This window comes from Dermochelys coriacea, chromosome 11 (genome assembly GCF_009764565.3).
Source record: "Dermochelys coriacea isolate rDerCor1 chromosome 11, rDerCor1.pri.v4, whole genome shotgun sequence".
Taxonomy (NCBI): Eukaryota; Metazoa; Chordata; order Testudines; family Dermochelyidae; genus Dermochelys; species Dermochelys coriacea.
In genome coordinates, this window is record NC_050078.2 from 26,184,599 (window position 1) to 26,203,402 (window position 18,804).

Genomic DNA, 18,804 nt, shown 5'->3' on the forward strand with positions numbered 1-18,804 from the left:
AAAGGTTAAGAACCACTGGTCTAAACTATAATCAACTATCACATTCCAGATGATTTTCTATATACATATACACTGATCAGTTTCTTTATGTTCTAAGGGCAAAAGTACTGAAAAATGACAGATGAGAATGCTGTTCTTTCATAACAAATGGGGATATTATTTTTGGGGGAGGGGGGTTTTGTTTTTTTTAAGAAAATAGGTAGTTCAAATAAAATAAAGAAGATTTTAATGTAACCAATGGATTTAAGAAGACAAATCTAAATGTGGCCAACAGAGATAATTGGGGTTCGACTGTGATGAAATTTAGAAATAAGTAAAACATTCTTTAGAAAGTATTTTGAAAGATATTTCAGCTCATTAAAGCAAAATGAACTAGTTGCCACAAATACTATTTTTAACTGATTATTTTGTTTGTCCACAGTATTCTTAGATTGTTCATTCCTTAAAACTTAAACTATTGAAATCAGTGGGACCTAGGGTGTGCAAGGCATGCCGAACTGAATGCTAACTGTTATCAGAGCTATAGTCACATTCAGAAAATTTCCATTTTCGAGATCCTAGTATAAATATTATGGACACTTTTTTTTCCATGGCTTGGTATTTTAGACTGAGCTAATTTAATTGCGTACATAGTCAGTCATATTCCACATTGGACTATCATTCTCAAAGCCATTTTAACATAGGTGTTCATATTTTTTGTTTGTGCAAACTTCATATATTAGTCTAACTCATTACAGCATAGCTCAAGTGTCCTAGGATTCAAGAGTTGTCCCTTGGTAAGATGTATAGGACTGGACCCCTAAAGCCCCAAATCTGCAAGCTCCAAGCTCATATGCATGGGCAGGTGTCTTTGCCTGTGTGAAGTCCCGATGAAATCAATGGGGTTCTCTGGAAGCAAGGAGATCCACCCACTCACATAAGCTTGTAGTATCAGGGCTTAAGGGAATGGGACTGCTCACATGAATAAAGTTATGTACATGTTTAAATGTTTGTAGAGTCAGATAATATTGAGCAGTGACAGGTACAATTCTCTTTACTCTGGATACCATTTTCTCTGGAAATATTAGCTGTAAGAATTTCTGTATGATGGCCCTGTTTATCAAAGATCCACAAACTCCCAAGCTGCAGAGGAGAGCAGAAGTCACAGTAAACTGTACATCTGGCTTCTTCATCCCATTTAGCTGTTCAACCGCTAGCTCAGATGGATTGAATAATTTTCCTGATTGCCTGGGTGACTCCTGCAGATTCACATAGGGGCGGAGAGCTGATTAGTATTCTAGTTAATAGAGCCCAGAGCTATTAATAATCCATGAGAACTCTTAATTAAAACCCCAAAACTATTGTCAGACAAAAGTCAGCCAATAAAATTCCATTAAGTATAATGAACGCAATATTTTTCCTTTGTAGGATTTTAAAATATTACATTTTTTGAAAAAGTATTTTTAAAAAGATGATGGGCTGCTCCAAATGAGCTAATAAAAAAAAAAAATCAAAACCTGCATGCTATATTCCTGGCAGGATCACATTTTGACTGAAGTATGGAACAACTGATTTACACATAATCGAAGAGTAGCAAATAGTGGGATTTTTTTAAAAAAAATAATCTTGCCAACATCTTCTCATCCATTATGAAAGAGAAACCCCCTTTTTAAACAGACCATTGCTACAGTCACACTTGGATACAGTGCACAATTTTGGGTGGTCCAACACAAAATAGATATCAGCAAAGTATTCAAAGATGGTTAACAAATGTAATTACAAGGTTGGGCGGATTATCTTGTGGTACAAGAAAAGTTAGAATAATGCCAAAAGTCTCAAATATCTGGCACATACATCCACGTATAGGCATCAGAATAATTGACCAGATTTTCAGAGATGCTGAGCCTTGACTTCAATGGAATGTGAGCATTCAGCATTTCTGACAACCAGACCACCTTTATTTAGGTGCCTAATACTGAGCATTTGAATAACATTGGTCTAAACATACTGTGCTTGATTAAAAGGGTGGTGAGATTTGATAGCCATCTACAAATATTTGAAAATATTTTGAGCAGGGGTGAGGAAGGACAACGTTAATGTAGTTCAGACAGGAATAATTACATGTAATATTAAGCTATTTAGCAAAAGGAAATTTAAGTTATGCATTCAGAAAACACTTAGCAATCAGTTTATTGAAATTGTATTATATGGAATAAAACCACTGAAACCCACTGGAGTTAGACAAATTGAGACTGGAGAAGGCATTCTTGAATGTACTATAAGGAAAATGCCTGGACAATGCACTCATGAATGTCTACAGGAACCATTCATTAGGTGACTGGAAGATCTAAATGGTATTTTCCATCTCAAAAGGTTTTCTGTCAATAGACTGGCACTGAGGAATTTCTGCAGGAAATTAAATGAAAAAGATAGGAGAAATGGAAATAGATTTATACAATTTTTAGGATGCCTGACAAGTGTAGATACAATTTAAGATCTTAAAGGGCAGGTCCAACATACATATTTGGCTCTGAATTAAGGATTTATCTTAGCAAGATTTGTGTTAGCTTTGGTTTCTCAAGAGGGATATCTGAATCACACTCCACCTATCTTACACCTGCCAAAATCTCCTATTGAAAAACAAACAGGCTTCATGATGTTGAGGTGTGGTGCTCTCCTGCTAAACATTTTACAGCATCTTTCTGGGAAGATCACTCAAATGCAGGGGAGATTGAAATTTGATAAACTGGCCAGAGCTAATCATGAAAGACAGACTAGTAGAAGGCGGAAAAAGTGGGTTCCAGGCAGGTCCATAATATCTGGCCATAGCACTTTTACTGAAGGAATATCAGGACTCATAGAAACCATCTGCAAATCACTCACCACATAAAGCTTCCTCCAGGACACAACCTACTTCCTCCACAAACTCTGCAACCTTAACATCCTCCCTCAGAATACCATCCTGGGCACCATGGATGTTACCTCCCTATACAGCAACAGCCCTCACAATGACTGCATAGCTGCCTGCCTCGAATATTTACAAGACAATGGACAACCCTCAGATATCCACGCCAAACTCATCCATTTCATCCACACCCATAACAATTTTGCATTCAACAACAAACACACACTTTGTCCAAACCATGGGAATAGCAATGGGTACTACGACAGCTCCCCCATGTGCCAGCTTCATGGGCCATCTTGAAGAACTTCTGAACAAATGCATCATGAAAGCAATGACATAACTGAGATGCTTCAATGATATTTTCATGCTCTGAACAGAAAACTTAAACTCCCTCATAGATTTCCACCATAACTTCAACAACCACCACCTGTCCAGTATATTCTCTCTGGACCATTCCCAGACTAGCATCAACTTCCTGGACACCACAATCAGCTTCAACAGAACCCTATAGACTATAACATACAGAAACCCATGCAACCCCACACTTACCTTCATAGCTCCAGTAACCACCCCAAACACACTAAGAAATCTGTTATCTACAGCCAGGCTCACCAATACCACAGAATATGCTCTGAGGAGAAAGCCCAGGATATACACCTTAACACGCTCAAAACTGCCTTCACCAAACAAGGACGCTCCACCAGAGCAGTACATCATGTCATGGAATAGGCCACCCAAATACCCTGAGAGAACCTGTTTCAATACAGAAATAAACCCCATTCTGACCGAATACCCGTCGTCACCTACCAGTCCACACTGAAACCCGTACAGTGTATCAAACAACTACAACTCATACTCGATAGGGTACCTACAACCCTCCTGAAAGCAATCTTTCCTGAATCCCCACTTTTGTCCTTTAAAACAAGCCCTCTCCAAGCTCATCATTAGAAGCAAGCTCCACACAGAGCAAGACACCAACTCGAAGCGGCACTAGACATATCTCCACTGCTACAATGATCAAACACCCTACACAACACACCTTTCAAAATGCGTGAGTCCTACACATGCCAATCACATCTAGTGCACTAAATGCCCCAACAACAACTATGTGGGTGAAACCAGACTATCACTATGCTCACAAATGAACTCACAGGAAAATGATAAAAGATAAAAACCACCATATCTGTGGTGAACACTTTTCACAAAGTGATCATTCTACATCTTACCTGTCAGTCTTCATCCTCTAAGAAGACCTGTACCAACATTTTCAAAAGATAAGCCTGGAAGCTTAAATTCATAACTTTGCTAGACTCTAAAAATCATGGTTTTAAGCCATAAATCCAGTCTCTTTATGATCTCAACAATTTTGTAACCCACTTACCCCCTTTTTGTCCTCTGACTACAAAAGTACTAACAGGGCACTTAACCTTGAATGATCCCTTAGAATGTGCTAATTACTTAGGTTAATCCATCTGTTCCCCCTTGTATTTAGCTGTTACAATTGGAGTACCTTTCTCAGACCTGAGCAAGAGTTCTGTGTAACTCAAAAGCTTGTCTCTCACCAACAGAAGTTGGTCCAATAAAAGATATTACCTCACCCATCTTGTCTTTAAAGGGTAAGCCAGTAATGTACTGCACAGTAATGAACAATTTCCCTGCTTCTTTGTTACCAACTCCCTTCAAATAATATTGTTAGGACTCAGTTAATGATAACTTGCCAGGGACTAGGCACAACACAAAATGAAAGAGCTTACAGTTTATCTAAAAAGATAATAGAAAACAGCAAACATTGGGTAACAGAGGAGGAAGTAACTGTACGTTTGTGGGTTTTTTTTTTTAAAATGTTATTAGCTCATTTCTTGTAGGCATGGTGCAAACCAGTGGTGACCAACCAGATGATCACGATCTCTGGCAGTGCAGTGTGGGTGTACCTATTGAGGAGGAGAACTCTTCTGTGGAGTCCGATAGTAACAGCTCTGTAAATTTTGCCATCGCTCTGCAGGAGTTGTGGTTGTACCTATGAAGACATCCTGGCGATTAGGAATTTGGAGCTGGAGCCCCCCCAGTAGAATAGATTTTCTTTCCAAAGAGGTCCAGCTTTTTAGCCTCCCCCCTGGTTTTTCAGGGAGGGTTCCTGGTAACGTTGGCGCTCTCACTCATTAGCTGCCACTACCAGTAGGGAGTCTGGCGGGGGATGAGTGTATAGGTGCTCGAACCCCTTAGAGGGAACTAAGTATTTTTGTTCATTCATTGGTGTTAAGGAGGCGGGGGGGGGGGAGGGTTGCCACAGTGTCTGGTGGTGTCCTATATTGTTTTAATGAGTGGCAAGGCAATGCAGGAGAGACCAGAGGGAGTGAGAATGTCCACCACGGGGTCTGATGTTTCGATGACCTTCTGAGCCAGGATCCCCAGGTTCTGAGCCACCCTCTTCATCAACTGTAGAGCACCCTGCTGTCCTCCAGGTCAGGGGCTGTCGACGTTCCCACCACCACCTCATCAGGCGAGGACAAGGTCCTAGCTGGGACCGGGTCCTGTTCCCTGCCCTCAGCACCAAGGGGATCTCGCAGTGCCCGGTCTTCTGGCGTGGTTAGTGCCTGTGTGGTTAGTGCTGGTGTGGTGAATGCTTGGTCCTGTCCCGGGTGAGATACCGGAGGCACATATGATGCTGAGGCCACAGATGCCACCCTGGAGTAGGACCTCTGGCCCTGACCCTTATAGAATGCCCAGGGAGTCCAGAATGGCAACTGGGCAGGAGCCTACCACTGACCAGGCCAGGGCCCCGGAAGAAGCTACTGCTGTCCATGTCTATCTGTACTGGATCATCCTCTTCTCTTGAACCTATAGGACTCCGCTTCCAACTCTGAGGATTCACTATCAGAGGACCATGGAGGAGCAGTGCCCAGCGGTGCCAGAGAGCAGTGACTGGAACTTGGGGACTAGTGTGGCTCCCCTATCCATCCACTGGTCTGAGGAGATGGAGACTGGCACTGTACCATCACCGGCTTGCCAGGGGTCTCATGCGTGTTGCTGAGACTAAGCCCGGTGTCCTGTCTCGCCTCAGAGGGGAAGGCCGTGAAGGTGATGAGGTCCTTGGCACCCTTGAATGCCTCCAGCATGGAAGGCAGCTGCAGATTACGGCCTTCCCAGATAGAGAAGTGCTGGGGGCCTGGACTCTACTAGTCCCATGAAGGGCAGGAATCGACATGACCGTAGCTGGAGGAACCGAACTCCCATGGCCCGACATAAATCTCACGGTGGTGGGCTCCTTCAGCGCTGGTCTGGGCGTGGGAGCACTGGGGATTGTAAGCAGTGCCAGCCACTGCCCTGTGTGGAACCCCTATATAGGGAACTTTGCTGGTACCATGGGTTTCTGGCAGAGTCCTTCCTCAGCGCTCACTCATGTCTTGTTGGTGCCAGTGCACTGTGTGCCGATATCGAGGTGCTCGGCATTGGGTCCACTGAACCAGGGTCCGAGTGAGGACAGAGAGCAGCCTCCATCAGAAGGATCTTGAGGTGCTGGCTGATCCCTCTTCTTCTGAGTCCTCAGACGAAACCCCTGCAGATATTGCAGCATTCTTTGTGGTGGCTTTCCCCCAAACACTTCAAGCAGGAAATGTGGGGGTCACTTCTTGGCACAGACTTGACACATTGTGCAGAGCTTTGGGGAATGTCCCGGTACCAGGGGGAAAGGGAGGGGTACCCCCAAATGAAATGCATCTAAACTGTACTATATTACAACGTGCGCACACCTAATTGGAATTGATATGAGCAATCACTCCAAGAAAAATTGCTCTACCCCAAAGTCAGCAGATCTCCAGCACAGAAAGCTTCTCCAGGGTCCAAGAGGCAGATGACCATACTTTTTCACTCCTTGCACCGTAGATCTAGCAAATTTTCTCTCTCTCTCTGTGCCTGCAGAGGTGTTGGGGACCATTTAGTTCTTAGATCTCTTAACTTCGCTACTACGAATTGGTCAGGCCACCCACACATCTATTTTGTTGCCCTCTTTGAATCCTTTCCAGTTTGCTGAAAACTGCCTTGGTTTTTCACTGTCTGCAACTGCAAACAGTATTCCAAGTTTGTGGGTGGATAGGGTGGGGAGATTTTTTTTTTTTTAATATCACTTTTTGTCTGCCAGTGGTTTTATGTAGAAGTGAGTGTTTTGTGATGGTTTTAATGGTTATGCACTGTATTTTTATAATTGATAGTGCTGGCACCTAGAGCTTGGCTTAGGCATTTTTTTTATTTGTTAAAATAAATGTTTCCCTCATTCAATAAATTTGTATTAGAACATTAGGGGAGTTTAGTCCATGGTATCTGACAAAAGTACCGATAATAAGTCATTGATGTACAGCTCTTTGATGAACTGGACTTTGCCAAATCCTTTTATTGAAGGCATGTGTCTCCAAGCAGTGAGTAGCCTTGGAATTCTCCTTGATTCAGCTCTAAAATTGGTCATCCAAACAACATCCATAGCCAGAATTTCAATTTTCCACCTAGGATTAGATGCAGCACCACATCTTCAGCTGGAACAAGCTGGAGAGAAAACATCACACTCGTGCTCTGTGCTCCATTGGACCCCAAATCAATACCAGATCTATGACTTACACAAACAGCCCTCTAATGCCCACAAGCACTAGAAATACCTAGATAGACTGAAAACTAGATGAAGACTGAAAATGAAGAGAATGTGCACATAAGTGCAAATGAATGGTTGTGTGCTGAATTGCTATGTCTCATGAGGTTCCACCAGGATTGGTGGTAAGACTGAGTTTATTTCTTTCATCAATGTTCTGGAAGAGGAGGTGATCAGAACATAAATGAAAGTCAAAAGTCATAAAATAGGGGGATGTTGCAAACAGAGAGGACAACAAAATATAAAAAGGGAAGCAGAAAGAAGGAAGAAAATTGATATAAAAGAAAAAAGATTCAGCTTTGGAAAAAAGCAAAATAATACAACTAAGGAAAAATATTTGAAAACTTAGAAACAGATTTGCAATGTGAGGAAGAAACTTCAAAACAAAAAGGCTGACAGATATGGAGATTACAATGGACTGTAAATTTCTTAAGAGTTTGCAATCCATTATGGCAATAATAAAAAGCAGTCAGTGTGATACAAAGCCTGCATATGCAGAAATTCTGTCTGATCTTATTTCATTACCAGGAAGATTTAGATTAACTATAGAAAGTTTTGAGGGTTTGGGGAATATAAAAATAACTAGGGGAATGGAGGGATTGACAAATGAGGAGCTGTTAAAGAATTAACTATATATGTGTGTGTATATATATATATATATATATATATATATATATATACACACACACACACACACACACACACATACACACTCTGCAACAGACTTCTATAAGATCATAATCTTTAGACACATTATGACCAAACTGGGAATATAAAGAGAGTGTCTACAAATATTTGAATGATGTAAAAGCTAAGGGTGAAATCCTGGGCCCACTGAAGTCAATGGGAGTTTTGCTGTTAATGTCAATGGAGCCAGGATTTCAATTTAAGAGAGGAGATGAATTGTTTTTTATGGCATAAGGAGTGCATAAGAAGCAATGGGATAAGATTTAGAAAAGCAACTTTTGACAGCGTTTCAGGAAAGCATGCTAAAAGTAGGATATATTAGACTGGAATGGACTCTCAAAAGAAGCAGTGGAAGCTCCACCACCTAGGGCATTTAAAATGTGACTGGAAAATGTATTAGCAAATAATTTCCAGGACCAATCCTGTGTTGGTAATTAAATGGACCAGATTAATTAATCGTTTGTCATATCTAATTTCTATGGCTTGATAATTGTGTCTTCACTAATATTGCACGAGAATTAAAGAGGTCAACAGATAGTTTGGAGGGAGGGAGAGAGAGATTCATGTCTATCAGTACTAATTCTAATAATAATCCTAGTCCTTAATAGGCTCTTTGTTAGAGTCAGTCTCTACTGTATATTCCCTGACTCTGAGTCACTATCAGATTCTGTTTCTATATCCTCCCACTTAACTCGGATGTAGATTGTTTTAGCTGGTATTAGACAGCAGCAAATGGTACAACCTGGTCAAAATTCTTTCATGCTTGTTAGTTCTGCAGCAGACTTCTACAAGATCTTAGGGTTTTAGTGATATTTTTCAGTGGATGAGAAAATGGAAATTTGGTCTTGTTAACATAAGATGTTTAGCATCATTGTTTCCTGCCCCCCGCAAACTAGCAACCATGATAACCACCACCAAACAGCAAAATAAATGTTGCTTGTGAGTAAATTGTCCAGATCTTCCCTCACAAAAAAATATGTGACCAATGTATGTGAGTATTGGAGGGGAAAAAAGTTCTCTACAGAAGCAATTGCATCCTGGGCCTATCAACTTCAGCAAGGTGCCAGCTAGCACTTATTAGAAAGGAGAATATACACTTAGAGGTACCTGGAGCAAAATGTTAATAGTTACATATCTGCTACATATACAGAACTCAGTTCACAAGCAGGAAACTGCTACCTTGCCCTTTTATTATTTTGACATCAAAATGATAGTAGTTTTCCATTGCAAACAAACAGTAATATTTTTCTTCTTTTCTGGTGCTTTACATCACCACTATCATTGGAAAAGGTTTGGACATTTTAGGGGATTAAATTAAAAATAGATAGTACTTGAGCTTGATGGAGGATTTTTATACGTAAAGTAGAATTACATGTACTTACATCACCCCTTCACCTGACCCATGCTCATATTTACTATCAGAGTGTGAAAGACACCCCACCATCTGTGATTTTTATTGAAAGAAGATACCAGGCCATAAGACGCAGCTAATACTAACTGGAGCAGCTGTGCACTGTCTCCAAAGAGAATTATGGGACATGAATTGAATGCATGGCATTGCTTTGTAAGGATCTGATTAGATACAGTTTGGTAACAAAAAATGTTATATTAACCACACATTCTGCTGTTTTAAAAGTTGAGTTTCATAAGTGCAACCTACCATTTTTTTCTTCTGTAGATTTCAAATGTAGGGTAATTGAATAGTCTATTTCACTTGCTATGATACAAGTAATTAATTCCATCTACATACTAGGGGTGAAACTAATTACATGATGATAGGTTAAAAAAAAAAAACTATGATACATATGGAACCTCATGACTCATAAGAAAAAACTTTTCACTGCTTAAAACAATGGTTTATGTTCAGCACTGTTTGTTATATACCTACCCATGTAATAGTATAACCCCAAAAATTGAACTGCAAAAATAGAACCTAAAAATGATTATCCTATTTGTTTTGAAGGATATACATATATTAAAAGAAATACACTACATACACTCAATGTCTTCATGGGTTGACTTCACACAGTGGATGTAAACAGAGCATTTATCGTGGATTTTAAAAAAAATAGTACACTGTTCCCATGCATAAAATCATGTTAGAAAACATTGGCCACTTATGATTTTTGCTATAGGTCCGCACTTTCATCAGTGACCATTTTTCAAAAAATGTCAGAACAGAAAATAAGCGATTTGTACTGTTTGAAGCAAATTCTAATCTAAAATATGTAGCATGCATCCTCTGTTAGTGAAAATGACTGTGCATTCATAAACTGGGAAGATTGGTGTTACCCTTTTATAATGTAGTTGAAAATTTAGTTCTTGATATTTTAAAAGTTGTTAGTCACATGATCTGTGCAATCTAGCTTCCCATAATCTATAGAAAATACTTGGTTGGCATATTTTTATTAAGCTAGTTCAACACACTGGAAATGTATATGAATCATTTCAGATTCATTCAAACTAGTCACAGTTTTATTTTCTAAACAGTTGTTATATTAATGGTCTGATTCAGCTTCTGTGGACAGCTAAAATGTACAGATCACAACCTTTAAATATCAGGGACCCTGCTTTTTAATTGCATTATAGGAAAACAGAATACCAACCTTCCTAATTTACACATGTGCATAGTCACAATGCTGGGGGGTTTTTTACATATAAATGGGGATATGTGCTGCACATCTTAGATTAGAATCTGACTCAAACAGTAAAAATATTTTTTTCAGTTGACACTTTTCTAAAAATTAAGAACAGATAAGTGGGCTGCCATATTGCAATAAACAAATGACCAATGTTTTCTAACACAGATTTTACTCATCTGTACCCTGAAATAATATAGACTCTATTTCCAGCCATTTTAAAATAACTCCCAGTGCAATAATTTTCTTTTTCCTATTGGGGCCTGGATACAAAAATAGCACCCAAAAGAAAATTTGGCATAGAAAAAGAATGTTATATATTTTTAAACACAATTTTTACAGAACCTCTGCCATCCAGATCAGCTGTATGAAACATTTTGCACTTCAAGAAAATGAAAATTCAGGAGGATCTCTCTCTCTCCCTCCCCCTCCCCCTCCCCTGTAAATATAATAAAATATATCTTCTCTTCAAGGAAGTTCTTGGTATGCATATTCTTATGAGATGAGATGTAATATCTATATTATAAGTTTATTAATAAAGACCCAATCCTTCAAATATATACTACTAAGCATAGTGGGTTAATTTAAATAGGAAGTTTAACAACATCACTGGGACTTCAGATCAGTAAGCACTACCCTGTGTATTAGTGTTTGCAGAATGGGGCTTAATCCTTTCAGTAGCTTTCATTTAGAGGTTTTCTTTAGGCAGATGGACTTGTAGTAACAAATCCATGATGTAAATACTGGACACTAAAAAAATCCCAATATTTCGGTTACAGAACAAACATTTATTTTCTAGGAAAATAAATTAAATTTTATTACTTGCATAGCACAGTGGAGCATCTTTGCAGATCCAAAGTAAAATGAGTGACTCAACCACACATCCTAGAACAAAGCAGACACCACAGTAAGGAAAACTGGACATTTTACTTTTCAACAGAACTGTTAAGGACATAATAGATTATGACACTATATTAACAATAGCCTAGTAGTTAATGATCAAATCTCATCTTAAATTATAATATTGTTTAGTTGGACTGCTTCTCGCCAGTTTCACTTTCTTGGGATTCTGAAATATGCTTGTGAAATAAACAACACACCCCTGTGGAAATCTCCCATAAAACTGTACAGCTAAAAAAGTGTCCTGTTAGGTTATCAAAAGGACTCAAACTAGGACACAGTGAAACACAGTAAACAGCTGGTCACATGCTTACATACAGTAAGATAGGAGGTCATTCAATAAGGACAGTATTAGCTTAAAAAGATCTAGAAAAAAATAGAAAACTGAACTAATAACCTAAATGCTACTATGATCTCATGGTTCATTTTGAGAGATACTGTAGTAGCAGTAAAAAGAACACTAGGACTATTTTGGCTACAACTATGCATGGATGATTAGCTAGCTGTCTACAAAGAAATATAGTTCCTTTACAAATGACCATACTGCTTTTGAAGTGAAACCACATCATGGTATGCAAACAACAGTACTCATTCAGGATCCAAGTTTCAGATATTTGACATTACAATGCACATATTACCTAGAATATTAACGCAGTAAAAATAAAAAAAATAAAAAAAAAAAAAAAAAAAGACAGCTAATCTGAATTTCTCACCCAGTTAATTGTGATTGAAAACATCAATAATGTTTTCACTGAATTAGCACATTCACAGGCAAATTTTAAATTTTTTTTTAAAGCAGCTCATTGGTTAATGGTCTATGAAGCATACCTTGGGCTGGGTTTTTTTTAGCTCAAGGGGATGGGGAGCATATAAAGGTGGTTTTATACCTCCATTACTATGTCCTTCTTAATGCTTATGCCATCCAGGGACCAGGTGAGTCCTCAGCATAAGCAAGAGTATCTTCAGGACTGCTGTAATTTATACCTAGCTTACACCAACTACCATTCCTGTAGTTAGGGATCACTAGGCTCTAACCATGACACTTTTCTCTTAATTTAGGGACTGGGACTGGGGCTGGCATAGAAGCCATAATCCAGGGATTCCCTTCTTGCAAAATTTTCTACTGGTAAAAGTCTCACTGCATCTGGGAGGGTAAGCCTAGTAGCAGCACAACCTTGGCACAGTCCTTGCCACTCACTGTACCTGTTCCCTGACTGCCCACCTGCACAGGCCTGGACATAATTATATTTAAATGGATATAAAAATAAACTGAAGTAGTCATTATGTCAAATAAAGTTATGGGAAAACTATTCTATACATGATGAGAAGTCCCTAATTAATATTATTATTTGATTTAGTTAACGCTCCCTCATTTCTAATCTACATGCGTTCCTATAGAACTCTCAGTACTGTGGTAGGAGAGCACTTGCATTTTATCAAGTCACTGCCTCCCTTCCATTCTGGTTCTCTGACAATGATGCCAGCCTCTGCTTCCTAATCATCTATTTCTTAGAAAAGAATCTTCAGGCTTTCTTCCATCACACCCCTGTTACACATGGAATGTCCCATTTGAAACAGATTATAAAGCCATCCCTTTTTCCTTTAAATCCTGGCTCAGAACCTACTTTTACCCATGATGCCTAAAAGATACTGCCAACGGATAATATTAGACAGAGAGCCAGTTAGGTCTGTAATGACCCTGAGGCAGAATCTTTCATGGTCAAAACTGGGGTTAAGCAAGGATGTGTTATTGCCCCAACCCTTTTTTCCATTTATTTAGCAGTCACTTTGGTCTTTGTTAAAGAACACCTCCCCAGTGGAGTTGACATTCAATACAGAACGGATGGGCAGCTCTTTAATCTTCGACGTCTCCGCACAAAGTCTAAAGTCTTCAGGCCATCCATTACTGATGTTCAGTATGCTGATGACTGCGTCATCCTTCCGCACACTGAGAATGACCTTCAGACCATACTGGATTTTATTTCACAAGCTTACTGAAGCCTAGAACTCTCACTCAATATTGAGAAAACTGAAATGCTCCATCAACCTGCTTCAGGTCTTCCACATGACCCAGCACAAATCATCATCAAGGGTCACACTTTGGAGACAGTTGATCACTTTTGCTACTCGGTAGCCAACTTTCTCAAAATGCAAAACAAACAAACAAACAAACAAAAAAAAAAAAAGACAGTGAGATCCAGCACAGGATCCACTGTGCAAGTGCTTCCTTTGGGAAATTGCTCTGATGTGCTTTCACGGACCATGATATATGGCAGGACATCAAGATCCAGGTCTATAAGATAATTGTTGTTCCTGCATTCCTCTCTGGATGTGAAACCTGGGTGACCTATCAACAGCACCTCAAGAGTTTGAAGTAGTAACAGCAATGATGCCTCCGGAAGATCCTTCATGTCAAGTGGCAAAATCGCCACACTAACGCCTGCATCCTCACAGAAGCCAATGTCACCAGCATTGACGCAATGATCCTCATGCACCAACTTCACTGGGCTGGACTTTGCGTGCGGATGCCAGACTCTTGCCTCCCAAAACAAGTACCCTATTCTCAGCTCACTCATGGTCAAAGATCCTGTGGTGGTTAGAGGAAACGCTACAAAGACACACAAAGTATCTTAAGAAAACTGATGTGGACATCACAAGCTGGGAAGAGCAAGCCACCAACTGACCCCAATGGCACCATATCCTCCATTGCTTTGAGGAGAAGCACCTTGCCCTCGAAGCTGGAAATAGAGAGAGAAGGAAGGAAAAAGAAAGAACTTTCTCCCAGCAGGTCGCTGGCTGGCCACAAAGTGTCTGTACTTACTGCGGGCAGATTTGCAGTTCCAGGATCGAACTCCTGAATTCATCTCAGGACCCATATGTAAATCCATGGTAGAGATCATCCTCAAATCGAGGGATCGCCAATCTTACTAATAGCTGAAAGCCCATGCTGTCACATGGGTGTGGCAGTTGGACCAAGTAATCCACCACCCGGCAATCTCTCTCATACCACCAATAAAATCATTGCATGCAAATTAGTTGCACAGTAAAGTAATGATTGGTTGAGTTAGCTCTGATCTCTCAATGGTCTAGGATTCTTGGCATGGCATATATACATGCTTAGTGTAGCTGTACATGCATGCGTGTAATTCATGAAGGCAAAATGGCTAAGAATTTAAAAATTAGACAGTAACCGATTCAAAATCGGTGATTGAATATGGTCATCTTCTGAACAAAAAACCCCTCTCTCCATCACGTTTGTAGCTACTTCTATCACTTCACACTGACTCAGCAGATATTCTAGGCTTCTCAGTGGGACACAGACAGGTGACAATCCTGGAATCTTATTATACAGATATATATATTTAAAGAATTTAGCCTCAGAATCAACAGGTTGTACACTTAGCTTATCACTTCTTCTTAACATTGTTATTCACATCCTTCCACTCCCATTCCCCTCTACTTTTTATTACACCTAATCTTAAAATTAAATTGTAAATTCTTCAGACCTTGGACCATGTTTTGCTATGTGTTTGTACATCCTCACCAGAAAGGAGCCCCAGTCCTGATTGTTTCAGTAGAGTCTACAATCACAATTAGTAAATAGTATAATAGTTTGGAAATACATGTAATATTAGGAGTTAAGCTTTGCATTCTAGTGCTCTGCTGCCATAACATGAAGATTAAGTTTGATTCTTGCATACAAAATGTAACTATTTACATGTATGTAAATGAACAGGTGGTTAGTAGATATTTAATGTTTAGTTCTTAATGTGAAGGTTTTTGAAGGATCATTAAATGCAACTAATTCATTATCAGGATAAGCCGGGGCATGACCATGTAGCACATTCTGGATACACTCCATCTGCCAGAGAGAGCAAAGGACATCTGTGGTTTGTAGTTTTGTGGGGAAGTTTTTACTTGAAAGCAAAAATTCAAGGCATGAGACTAATCTATTAGAGCCAAACCTTAAACGAGACTCAGCACCTTGAAGGTTTTGATCAATAGTCATAGTTGTTAGGGATTAAAAAAAAAGATCATGCAGTAACGCCAATTCCCACACAGAAAAAATAAAGGTGGTTTTTATTGTATAACAATATAGGTCCAGATGTAAATACCGATACAACATGAGTATAGTAACTTATACCATGAGCAGTCTCACTTAAATAAATAGGACTATCTTTAGAGTAAGGTACCACTCAAGAGAATAAGGGTATGACATGTGGTCCTATAATGAGACAATCTGTAGATGTAAAAGAGACCACACAACATAACTTGTAGGATCCTGTTCCTGGTCACATAAGATTGAGTGTCCCCACTGTGCAGCACACAAACACCCACCAAATCTCAAATTAGGCCCTGATTCTGTAACAGAATCTGTATGGCCAGACCCTTGCTCTATTGTTTTATTTACCCAAATAAACAAAAAACCCAAGTGTGTGTGTCCAAGGGCAGAAACCTGCAAGCTACGTGACTACAATGAGAACTCCAAGCACTGAGCAACCACACAAGTTCAGGGCCCAGATCTGCAACACCTAGCACTCAAGACTCTACTGAACTAAAAATATGTAAAACTTTCTAGAAGAAAACTTCCACATAATACACAAGTATTAATTTCACATGCTGTTACTTGGTCTCAGCACTGATGGACCTCTGCATATTGCTCGAAGTTGCACATTACTACAGCAGCACCACAGAATACAATGGATTAATGAATAATGTAAGAAGGATTAGAATGTTGTTGTGGAATGTTAACAGCATCAAAATGAATAATCTCATCAAACAGAGAAAAGTTTTTGTGATGTGGCCACAATGGTATCAGGTATAACATCACTACAGAAAGCAAATTTAGCTGTCAAACTGCCAAGGAATAATTATAGTTGTCAAGTAAAGAGTTCCTCATATTTACAGCTAGAACAGAAGAGAAATAAAATATTCCACAAAACATACTTGACTTCATGTTAAATTCTCAAGACCTTCTTTAATAGCACAAAAATAACTTTGGTCATCAAGAATTACTATTTCTAATATGTCAATTATGAGTATTAAAAATAATGAAATTGCTTTTATTTTTTTACCATACAGATTCTTAGGTCATATCTATTGGGAAGTGATTTTAATTGTGTTCTAATTTCCTCATAAAAGATAAAAATTTAGACTTTGGAAAGATCTGCCTCAATTTTGCAAAATAATCTAATAGACTTTCCTTAGTTTTGAGATTTTACATTGCACTAGAACTTTCCACATAGTGAAAAGAGTATTATCTCTTCCTAGCTCACAGAACTTAGACTAAAATTTTTATTGAAAACTTATTTGATTGCTTATTCTGGAAAAGAGAAGACTGAGAGGGGACATGATAACCATTTTCAAGTACATAAAAGGTTGTTACAAGGAGGAGGGACAAGAATTGTTCTTCTTAATGTCTGAGGATAGGACAAGAAGCAATGTGCTTAAATTGCAGCAAATGAGGTTTAGGTTGGACATTAGGAAAAACTTCCTAACTGTCAGGGTAGTTAAGCACTGCAATAAAATTGCATAGAGAGGTTGTGGAATCTCCATCATTGGAGATTTTTAAGAGCAAGTTAGACAAAACACTTGTCAGGAATGGTCTAGATCAGGGGTGGGCAAACTTTTTGGCCCAAGGGCCACATTGGGGTGCAAAACTGTATGGAGGGCCAGGTAGGGAAGGCAGTGCCTCCCCAAAGTCTGGCCCCGCCCCCTGACACCTTCCACTTCCTGCCCCCCTCAGAACTCCCCACCCATTTAGCCCTCCCCCCCACCTGCTCCTTGTCCCCTGACCGCCCCCTCCCAGGATCTCAACCCCTAACCGCCCCCTATCTAACTGCCCCATTTCCCATCCCCTGCCCCCCCCGAACCTCTGCCCCATCCAACCGCCCCTACTCCCTGTCCCCTGAGACTCCCTGCCCCATATCCAACCCCCCAGCCCCAGCCTCCTTACCATGCCACTCAGAGCAGCATGTCTGGCAGCCGCACTGCCTGGCCAGAACCAGACACACTGCCCTGCATGAGCGCGCAGCCCCACCGCCCAGAGTGCTGCCCATGTGGCGGCGTGGCAGGGGGAATAGCTGGGGCGGGGCTGGGGGCTAGCCAGGACAAGACAGTTCTGCAGACCGGATGTGGCCCGCAGGCTGTAGTTTGCCCACCTGTGGTCTAGATAATACTTAGTCTGGCCATGAATGCAGGGGACCGGACTAGATGACCTCCAGTTATTACACACTATTAGTAATATAGTGCCTAGAGGCCCAAGCCAGTATCATCCCCACTATACATATGTAACCCACTGATGAATGGGTGTTACACATACACATGGTGAGAAACACCAAGGAGCTTACAATTGTATAGAAAAGACAGTCAAGGCATGAGACTAGAGGCACAGAGAGGTCAAGTGACTTGTTCAAGGTCATCCAGCAGGTTAGTAGCAGAGCTAGGACTAAAACTCAGATTTCCCATCTCCCAGTGCCAGGCCCATCGGCTAAGCTATACTAACTAGTTAAACTAGGTAGTCAAGGAATTTCAATAGGGGAATAGGACCAGTATACAAAAAGTCTGTTTGAAATAATGTTTTTAGATCTGATTTTGCAATCCAATCTCCATGGCTGGACCTCTATTCCATGTGGTGCTTCACTGACTTCATTTGGGCACTGCACAGGCACAGGGTTCCAGCTATACTTACCTAATTTCAGGACTGGGATCCTTGCTAGTATTTTCAAAAAATAAAACTCCTTTCTTTTTAGAAGTGAAGAAAGGACATTGACTAATTTCATACAACCACAGTAAAAACCAACAGCTCAATCAATCATTTACATTTAACAGAAAATCAAAGCATTGAGAAAGTTGTATTATACCATTAGATGCATCAAAAACTCAATTAAAAGCAACTCAACTTTTTGCTTAAGATGCATAGTGTCTCCTGTGACAAAGGAGTTCCAATAAAATCATTTTTAAACAAAACAAAAAAATGAGGAGCCTTGTGAAAACTAAACATGTATGTTGATTAAATTGACCTTATAATAGTAGACGTCTTGCAAACCAGGAGTTTA

At 39.9% G+C, this 18,804-nt stretch overlaps 2 long non-coding RNA genes across 2 annotated transcripts in view; both read right to left on the minus strand.

Moving 5' to 3' along the window:
• The window catches only part of LOC119863215, a 167,107-nt gene that overhangs the window by 105,260 nt on the left and 43,043 nt on the right, over positions 1-18,804 (minus strand). The gene's annotated exons all lie outside the window — the stretch shown is intronic.
• The window catches only part of LOC119863216, a 42,761-nt gene continuing 35,601 nt past the window's right edge, over positions 11,645-18,804 (minus strand). The window contains exon 3 of the long non-coding RNA XR_005295527.2: positions 11,645-11,731. This is a non-coding gene — a long non-coding RNA (uncharacterized LOC119863216). The remainder of the gene's footprint in view (positions 11,732-18,804) is intronic.